The sequence below is a fragment of the Lipotes vexillifer genome, unplaced genomic scaffold (genome assembly GCF_000442215.2).
Source record: "Lipotes vexillifer unplaced genomic scaffold, Lipotes_vexillifer_v1.1 scaffold945, whole genome shotgun sequence".
Taxonomy (NCBI): Eukaryota; Metazoa; Chordata; class Mammalia; order Artiodactyla; family Lipotidae; genus Lipotes; species Lipotes vexillifer.
This window is the reverse complement of record NW_006772158.1, coordinates 45240-55366: the sequence shown is the minus strand read 5'-3', so window position 1 is coordinate 55366 and position 10127 is coordinate 45240. Positions and strand designations below refer to the sequence as shown.

The following is a 10127-nucleotide window of genomic DNA, read 5'->3' as shown; positions in this document are numbered from 1 at the left end:
CTTTTCCCTACAGATACTGAAAAAAGGGATAGAAATCTCTCTGTTTAGAATTATTTATATGGGCCTACCTGGATGATTTTTCAAAATTTATTTAATTAATTTATTTTATTTTTGGCTGCGTTGGGTCTTCGTTGCTGCCTGTGGGCTTTCTCTAGTTGCAGTGAGCCGGGGCTAGTGGGCTTCTCATTGCAGTGGCTTCTCTTGTTGCGGAGCATGGGCTCTAGGTGCACAGGCTTCAGTAGTTGTGGCGCATAGGCTTAGTTGCTCTGCGGCATGTGGGATCTTCCCGGACCAGGGCTCGAACTCATGTCCCCTGCATCGGCAGGTGGATTCTTAACCACTGTGCCACCAGGGAAGACCCTACCTGGATGATTTTTAAGCTCATCTTCCAAACCAGAGTTTCAGTGCCAGCTCTGTATTTATGAGAAAGGGATGTCTCCACCTATTGAATATATGTTTCCTTGCAACCACACATTTGCCCTTAATAATAGGATTAGTCATTGAGTTTAAGAGGCAGAGCCAAAATTATTCCTTGGCACACACAGTGTGGTCCAGAGATCAGAAGCATGAGCATCACTTGGGAGCTTGTCAGAAATGCAGACTCTCAGGCCCAGCCCAGAGTCTGCATGTTAACTGAACCAGAATCTGCATGTTAACAAGATCTCCAGAGGATTCTTATACACATTATAGCTTGAAAGGCACTGGGTTAAGCAATTATTTACATTGAGAAATCTCTGGGAAGGTTCTCCTATCTTCAAATATTAACTCCTCTTAGGTTACACAGTGATCAAAATGTAATCATTAAATATTCTTTGGATTTCTCTTCTTGTAATATTTCTCAAAAGAGTAACAGTAACAATACTATAATTTTACATGTGTGTTGTTAATTACCGTTTCCAAAGCACTTTCATACCTGTGACCTCACTTGATAACTTTGTGATGGGTAGCCCATTAAACTAATGCACCCTAATCATTCTACCAGTAAATATGAAGGTAGGTCAATATTGTATTGCTTTTGCCTAAGAACATTAAAAAATCAAAGAATACTTTGGTGGTAATCATTTTGCAATATATAAATGTATCAAATCAACACATTGTACACCTTAAACTTACACAATATTATGTCAGTTATATATCAATAAAGCTGGGAAAAAACTGCAAAAATAATATATAGGTACAGTGAAATCCAACTAAATGAGTGCAAAATTGACATAAGAGTTTTGAGATAAAAGATAATATAGTGAGGATATATTTCTAAGCGTGAAAATATAGAAGGGTTCATAGAATCCCAGAAAGAATCTTCATCATTGGGTAGATTTAATTATTATGTCTAAAATAACATTCGTTCTAATTGTTGAAGTGAAAAGAAGTGGTTCTGGAAGCTACATATGTGTTCATTTAAAACAGGTAACAACTTGAGTTAGAATTAGCCTAAGAAAATGCAGATATACAATGCAAAAATGAGATAGAGGATCTATTAACTTGGGAACTATAAAAACAGGTTTGTAGATATATCTGGACACTGCTGTAAAGTTTTGTCTGCAGATTAAGAAGGTGACATTGACCCAATAATGTCACTTACTATAATCATCTTTGATTTTATTATACTGTACCTCTAGGAGGAATTTAAGCCTGTTATAGGTGGCCTATTGCATCCTAAAACATTTAGGAGGAACTGAGATAAAGCTATTGTGGATTATGTTGGCTCTAAGTCCAGTCCTAACAATTTTGTAGTTTCCAAATAAAGTTCTCAATGGAATCTTTCTAAATTGAAAATCATTAAATAAAGTGACACAGACAGGGGTTCTAACTGGGGGGAACTGTTTCCCAAGATGAGAAATGTTAATCATCTAGTGAAAAGCTAAAACTTTTAGGCTCACTACCACAGGTGATACGTGGCTGCAAACACAGCTTAAGGTGTAGTCCCTGGTTTAATGGAGTTTGCGATCTAATTAGGAGATAACATATATTTGTGTAACAGATAATTAAAATGCTAGTCAAACGAGTGATACAGACAGTAAATGTTAAATTAGAGAAATGGCCAGAAGCTGAGTTGCACTAAGATATGGCAATTAATATCAGATGACCAAGGTTTGAGGTGTGACTCAACCACTTAAGAACTGTAACCCTGTTAGTTGACCGCTCTAAACCCCAGTTTTCCACTCTGTAAAATCAGGATAATTACAATAGCTTTCTCTAGGCTGTGTTAAAGACTAAGTGGTCTTGGGAGGATGCCTGGCCCATAGATGTTAGCTAAGGAATTCACCTTCCTCATGACTGAAGGACCTGGGGCAGAAAGAGCACTGGGTGTTTGAGGAGGGGCTTACTGAAAAGGAGTAGCTAGAAACATAGAGGCCACCAGCTTTGTCCACTTCACCATTTGCTAAAGGTCATCCCTAAAGGGAGACCTGGGTTGTTTCCCTCAAAGGATACAGCTCAGCTTTGACGGTACTTCAAGCTTTGTAGAGTACTAAAAGATCTCATTTCATTGCTTACCATCCCCTGGCATGCCCAACCTAATCTCTATAATCTAAAGTACCTGTGGATGCCCAAGGCCCAAGCCAGCAGCTTTTTAGGGTTAGAAAGAAGATTGGCACCAGTGAGTTGCAGTGATGAAAGGAAAGGGGACCAGAGAGAACGTGAAGTAGCAGAACCGGTTTCCTTGCTAGCCCCTGCACAGTACTGCCACCTGGTGGTTATTTAATAAACCACACTATCTCTTCCTCCCATAGTCTTGTCCTAAAGTACAGCCTTAGTGTTAACGGAGAGAACGTGGTGATGCACTGTATTCGTTCCTGGTGACTACTGTAACAAATTACTACAAAGGTGGTGACAAAAGAAATTTATTCTCTCAGTTCTGGAGGCTAGAAGTCCAAAATCAAGGTGTGGGCGAGGCCATGATCCCTCTAGAAGCTCTAGGGGAGAATCTGTTCTTTGCCTTTTCCAGCTTCTGTTGGTTGCTGGCCGCTGTTCCTGAGCTTGTGGCTGCATCACTCGAATCTCTGCCTGCCTCTTCACATGGTCTTCTCCTGTTCTGTGTGCCTGATCTTCCTTTGCCTCTCTCATATAGGGACACTTGTAATGGCATTTAGGGCCCACTCGGAAAATCAAGAATTTTCTCTTCATTTTAAGATGTTTAATTCAATGGACATCTGCAAAGACTCTTTTCCAAATAGGGCAACATACACAAGTTCCAGGCATTTGATGTGAATATCTTTTGGGGACCATTTTTTGGCCTAACACATTTATTCTTTATTATCATTTATTATACATTGTTGGTAATGAATATATAAGATCGATTGGGACTTCCCTGGTGGCGCAGCAGTTAAGATTCCACCTGCCAGTGCAGGGGACACAGGTTCAAGCCCTGATCTGGGAAGATCCCACATGCCGCAGAGCAACTAAGTCCGTGTGCCACAACTACTGAAGCCCATGTGCCTAGAGCCCGTGCTCTGCAACAAGAGAAGCCCCTGCTCGCCACAACTAGAGAAAGCCCACACGCAGCAATGAAGACCCAACATTTCTTTGGTTTAATAAAAACAAAATTATTAAAAAAAAAAAAAGATTGATCTGCTGGCCAGGGCAGGCCAAGAGGATAGGATGCAGGATATAAAGTTTTGAATTTGGGTGTGGGGATGAGATAAGGAGGGAAAAGTCTAGAGTGTCAACTTTTCTAGGGAAGGCCAGCTTGGGTGGGACAGCTCAGTGAGAGACCCTGGGTGGCTGGGAAGCAGCACAGAGGACTCTGGGAACATGGTGTGGAGGAGAGAGTATAGAAAGGGCAAGAAAGGGGTGGTGAGCTAAGATTTAACTTTTGTTTGTTTTTAATAAACTGAATGTGAGTGGTCCTAACCCTTAAAATCCTCTATATGTATAAGGAAATGGGCACTCTCAAACACTGCTGGTGAGACTGGTGGAGTTAGTAAAATCCTTTTGGAGAACAATTCTACATATATATCATAAACCTCCATCCAGTAATTCTAAGAAGTCTAGAACTCTATTTTAAGGAAATGATCAGAATACAGGAAGATTTATGCACAAAGACATTCCTTATGTCCTTTTTTTAATGGTGCTCTTGAGTGTTTGTAAACAACTCAAATGTTTACCTTTAGAAAGTAATAGTTGAGTGAATTATGGTTCATCTATATGATGAAATATTTTATAGTCATAAAAGTATGTTTATGAAAAGTGTACCATAACATGAAAAATGCTTTTATGTGAGATGTTAAGCAAAATAAGTAGGAATTATGAATACATACATACATACATACTTTACACAAATATTAATTCTAAATTGATTCAAGATTTTAAAAAATATGTATATGTCACCTCTTTAGATGTATATATACATATTGAACTCTCAGAAATTGTGCATAAATATTTAGGTGACATAACCACCTCTTAAAAGGCACAAACAGGGACTTACTTGGTGGTACAGTGGTTGAGAATTCACCTGCCAATGCAGGGGACATGGGTTCAAGCCCTGGTCCAGGAACATCCCACATGACGTGGAGCAACTAAGTCTGTGCGCCATGACTACTGAGCCTGCGCTCTAGAGCCCGCGAGCCACAACTACTGAAGCTCGCACGCCTAGAGCCTGTGCTCCTCAACGAGAAGCCACCGCAGTGAGAAGCATGCACAATGCAGCGAAGAGTAGCCCCCACTTGCTGCAACTAGAGAAAGCCCGCGTGCAGCAACAAAGACACGATGCAGCCAAAAGTAAATAAATAAATAAAATAAATTTATTTATAAAAAAGCACAAACATCATATCATTTATTTTTGTATTCATCTAGCTCAGTAAAATCTTGCCTCCTGAAGCTAAATATTTTTCCCTCTATGTTTATTTCAACTTTTGTTCCCAAGCAGTTAGGCTTAAAAATTTGTAGATATATACAGTGAGTCTGTGATACATGCTCAATTACTACAGAAACTGCAGCTATAAATTGAACAAATATGGGTGAATGGGCTTGGTCCTAAAGGATGTAAGGGACTTTGACAGAACCAAATAGAGTGCCAGCACTGCCACTTGTTTTGGAGCTCATGGTACTTGGACTTTAGCACTGATACAGAAGAGACTTCTTAACAGAACTTTTTTGTTCATCATTCTAAAGTATTTAAAGTCAATTCATGGTGGAAATCTAATTAAAGGTCAATATAGAAAAATGTTCTTATACTGATATTTTAAAATATGGAGACACCTCAGAATAAGCAATAGTGATAGAGTTAACCAAGTACTTCCTGACATTAAACAAATACAAATATATATATATATATATATTTCCTTAATAAAGAAACTTATTAAGCTGCCCTCTCAGCACAGCCAGCAGCACGTCCGTCTCTTAATCTGAAGAAATTTATTGATATGCGGAAATGCTTACATAATGAGAGGGGTAAAAAATTGTATGTGCCAGATAACCTTAACCATACAAAAATAAATAGAAAAAAAGACTGGAAAAAATATACCACAATGTTAAGAGGGGTTATCCATAGCTACTGAGTCTTTTAAAAAGTTTTTTCTTATATTTCTAATCATTCTACGATGACATGTACTAATTTTAAAACCCAAAAGAAATTCTTTCAGAAGTGAAAGAATGGCCGATAGCAGGAAATGCTGCAGAGGGGCTAAGCATAGTGTGAATTGAAAAGGAGTCACAGAATTTGGGAACCAGAGGTGGTGTTTCAATAAATGGGGTATCAGACCCCAGGTATTGGGCTTGGATTACTGAGGCAGGCTTGGGTTGAACTGTAGCCCTGCTACTTCACATTTCGGTGACACTGGACACGTAAGTTCTCTAGGCGTCAGTTCCTTTGCTGCAAGCCCTGCTACTCCAGTGGGAAATGCTACCAGGCGTTCTAGTGGAGTTATCCATCTACTCGGCACCACGGTCACAGGGACAGAATAGTATGTCCAGATGAGTGTGACCATCAGGGCAGCTTGCAATATGTAGAATGCAACACTTATAACCCATTTTATCTTAGCCAACCGAGCTGTCCGTGCTTTCACGTGAGTTTTGAGCTTATCAGTCATCTTGTTGATCTTTCTCTCCAGCCTGGCGTATCTGGCAAACTCGTCCATCACGTTGACGGTGGAGAGCTCCTGCTTCATACCCTGGATCTCTGCTCGCATCTGAGACTCCTGCTCCACGTCCTTCTGCAGCACCCTGGACGTGAAGGAGAAGGACGGGAGGAGGATCCTGAGTACATTGCACCCAAACACGAAGCTGAGCACCAGCAGCCAAGCCCAGCAGTCAGCCTCTGCCGTGCTCATCTCGGAGGCTCCGGCAGCGCCAGCTCGGCTAAAACAGCTCCATCTGGGACCAAGCTGATGGCCGCGCGTGCGCAGTGAGCCCAGCGCCCCCCAGAGGCGCGCCGCCGCGCCTGCGCACTGCCTATTAATACTTAATAGTAATAATTATTACTATTACATAATACTTAGATTTAGAACTCCCATACCCATTCCTGTCCCCATCTACCCTACTCTTTCCACTCTCATAGCTAACCATTTTATTAGTTTCTGATATATCCTTTCAGTGTTTCTTTATACAGATACAAGCAAAAATAAATATATATTTTCATTTCTCCCCTTTCTTATACAAAAGGTAGCATAGTACTATACACTATTTTGCATCCGACTTTCTTCACCTAAGTACATCCTGAAGATACAGAGCTTTCTCATTCTTTCTTACAACTTCATATAGTATAACATTCAATTATATACTATAGTTTTAAAAATCTAATCCCTTATTGGTAGACACAAGTTTTTTTCCTGTCTTTTGCTATTATAAACAATGAGAAAATGTACATACATTATCCATAAAGTGCAGATATGTCCTTATCGTAAATAAATTTGCAGAAATGAAACTGTTGGCTCAAAGGGTAAATTCATTAAATCTTCTTAGAGTTTTAACCTGCTGTATGGTGTGAGGAGGAGATGGAACTTTATCTTTTTCTATAGTATAGATACCTGGTTGTGTCAACACTATTCATTTAAAAAATAAAGTCCATCTTTACCCCACTGATTTGATTTTGTACTAATTTTCTGTATGTATTTGGTTCTATGATGGACTTTCTCTTTTGTCCCATTGGTCTGTCTACTCATGTTCCAGTGACTCGGTGTGTACTTTTTAAATTTTGCAAGTTTAGCTCAGCATGGTTTTATTAAGGAGGGTGCAGGTACTATAAGAAAGAGACCCAAGATTGTACACAAGTAGTTTAACAAGATAGAAGTTGGTTTCTCTTTTAGGTTAACAGAGTAGAGGTAAGTGGTTCAGGGCTGGTAAAGAAGTTCTGCCATGTCTGAGTCCAAGGTGGCTGCTTCATCTTTTGGCATCTCTTAGCCAGCAGAATGGGAAAAAGGGCCAAAGGAAAGCATGAACTTTCCCTTTCAGTGTCACAATGTGGAAATGGCTCACAATGATTTCCAGAACTTGGTCACTTGGCCACTCCAAGCCACAAGGGAGATGGGGAAATGTAGTCTCTTGCTGTATAGCCATCTACCTGGCTACAACTTAGGAGTTCTATTAGATAATAGGGGGAAATGGTCTTTACTACAATGGTGGCCTGATGCAAAGGACTCCAATGTTGAAGGTACTGGTGTTAGGGGAAGCACTGAATGAAACTGGCCAGCACCACATTAACCATTTGCATGAGTTATTTTATGACAGGAGGTCCTGATAAGGAACACGGAACTAACAAGCCACCACCAACCAGAATTCGGGAAAGGTCAAAAGGAGACGCCAGTCCATATGTCCTACCAACCTCCCAGAATCCTCCTCACTGGAATCCATCTTGGCTGAGTGACGCACGCACTACCAGGAAGGACCCTGAGTCAGAACAACTGGCCAGAGACAATCCAGAAACTAATCCCATTACCATAAAACCTGAGACTGTGAGCCACATGGCAGAGCAGTCCTCCTGGGTTCCCTTAACCTGCTGCTCTCCGCCCGGTGCCCCTACCCAATAAAGTCTCTTGCATTGTCAGCACGTGCCGCCTCAGACAATTCATTTCCAAGTGTTAGACAAGAGCTCACTCTTGGGCCCTGGAAGGGGTCCCCCTCCCTGCAACAGTGAGGCACTGTAACCTGAAGAACGGCATAAACTCTTCCCTCCAGGGGACTAATGCAAAGGTGTCTAAGGTTCATATAGGCTTTACCTTCCTGCCCTCACAATTTTGGTGTTATTTCCCCTCAGAATCATATTTATTGTTTGTTAGAGCTCCTCTCTCTCTCTCTCTCTCTGTATGTGTTCTCATATGTGTGTGGGTTTTTTTTTCCTTTTACCTATTCTTTTCTCATTGCTTTACTCACGTGTCCTTGGAGATATCAATCTTTTTCTGAGGCAACTCTTGGGGCTTGTTAATGAATTAATTGGCAAAAAGAGGCCTCCCAGAGAACAAAAACAAGAACCTGTTTATACCTCTGAACTTCCTACATCCCTTTCCTTGTTATCCCACTTGAATGTGATAAAGAATGGATAGCTTAAGTGGCCCAAATAAGTGACCCTTTTACATTTGCAGAAGATGAAGTTTGCATATGAAATGAGATCTGGGTTATAGAGACTGCTAAGCTAAAGGATAGGGATAAAGCCAAAAAGAAAAGATCCTAAAGCCTTAGGGAGACCATATTAACTAAACTGGAATACTTTAGAGAGTGAAAGGAGGCACTAAAGCAATTCAGTATATATGAAATATTTACCTACTGATCAACAAATTGGCTTTATTATATTGGTAGGCTATAAAACAGTTCTGCTAAAAACTAATTTCAAAAATAAAATTCTTTCTAAAAATAAAAACAACATATATCACTGTACATTAAAGCAAAAAACACTTATATTGATTATCTGAACATTAAAAAATAACACAAGCAAAATTTTTTTGGTATATATTCACATACTTTAATCAGTTTCTTAGCCACACCTGTCTCTAACAGCACGTTACCAATATTTTTCTGAAAACGTATTTTTTCCCAATATCATCGTAATGTTTTAAATCTTTTCATAAAATTGCCTGCAATTTGTTTCACAGTTGCCTTTTATGGTTAATAAATTTGAAATTGCAAACATCTTCAATTGATTCTTCTCATCACAATGTTTTTAACTGAGAAAACACCCTCTACAGGAGAAGAAAAAAATTCTACTAAATGGAAAACATTCTCAATACTAATATTTTTATTAGAAAGTATATATACTTCAGCTCAAATATATTCACAGGTTCTGTCTTTTTGCCTCCATTCAGAGTACCTCTCCTTGACTAATGTTTTTATAAGACAAAATGTTGTCCATTAAGTTATCTCTACTTTTTTTTTTTTTTTTTGCGGTACGCGGGCCTCTCACAGCTGTGGCCTCTCCCGTTGTGGAGCACAGGCCCAGCGGCCATGGCTCACGGGCCCAGCCGCTCTACGGCATGTGGGACCTTCCCGGACCGGGGCATGAACCTGTGTCCCCTGCATCGGCAGGCGGACTCTCAACCACTGCGCCACCAGGGAAGCCCCCTCCTTTGACTGTTTTGACAAATTTAGATACTTCAAAATTTTAGGATGTCTCAACTTCATTCCATTCTGGAGCAGAATATCAAGTTACCTAATTAAAAATAGAATCCCCATCAAAAGATTTTCTCTACAACTTGAGATATCTCTAAGAACAGTTTGATATAATTTCAAAATCAAATGTTGTACACCATGAAGGCTTCTCATTCTCCAGTCTTCCTTGACTCTTTCTACAAGTGTATGTATTAGCTCTTGGTGTCATAGGTTGGTATATTAGTTTTCTATTGCTGTGTAACAAATTTAACAGTTTAAAGCAACACTCATTTATTATCTCACAGTTTCTGTAAGTCAGGAGCCTGGGCTCATCTTGGCTGGGTAATCTTCTCAAAGTCTCACCAGACTACAATCTAGGTGTTGGCCAGGGTGACGGTCTCATCAGAGGTTCAACTAAGGAAAGATCCACTTTTCTCAGAATGTTGGCAGACTTCATCTCCTTACAGTTGTAGGACTGAGGTTCTTGTTTTCTTGCTAGCTATTTACCAACGGCTGCTGTCAGCTCCTAGAGGCCACCCATTGTTCCTTTCCATGTGACCCTCTCCATAGTCCCTTTCACAATATGGCAGTTTACTTCAAAGCCAGCAAGG

At 40.1% G+C, this 10127-nt stretch overlaps 1 pseudogene across 1 annotated transcript; it reads right to left on the bottom strand.

Moving 5' to 3' along the window:
• Window positions 1-5720: 5720 nt before the first annotated feature.
• LOC103073817 (tail-anchored protein insertion receptor WRB pseudogene) lies at window positions 5721-6315 on the bottom strand (annotated as a pseudogene). Its single transcript, XR_014368674.1, has one exon. The product of XR_014368674.1 is annotated as a tail-anchored protein insertion receptor WRB pseudogene (transcript).
• Window positions 6316-10127: the final 3812 nt, after the last annotated feature.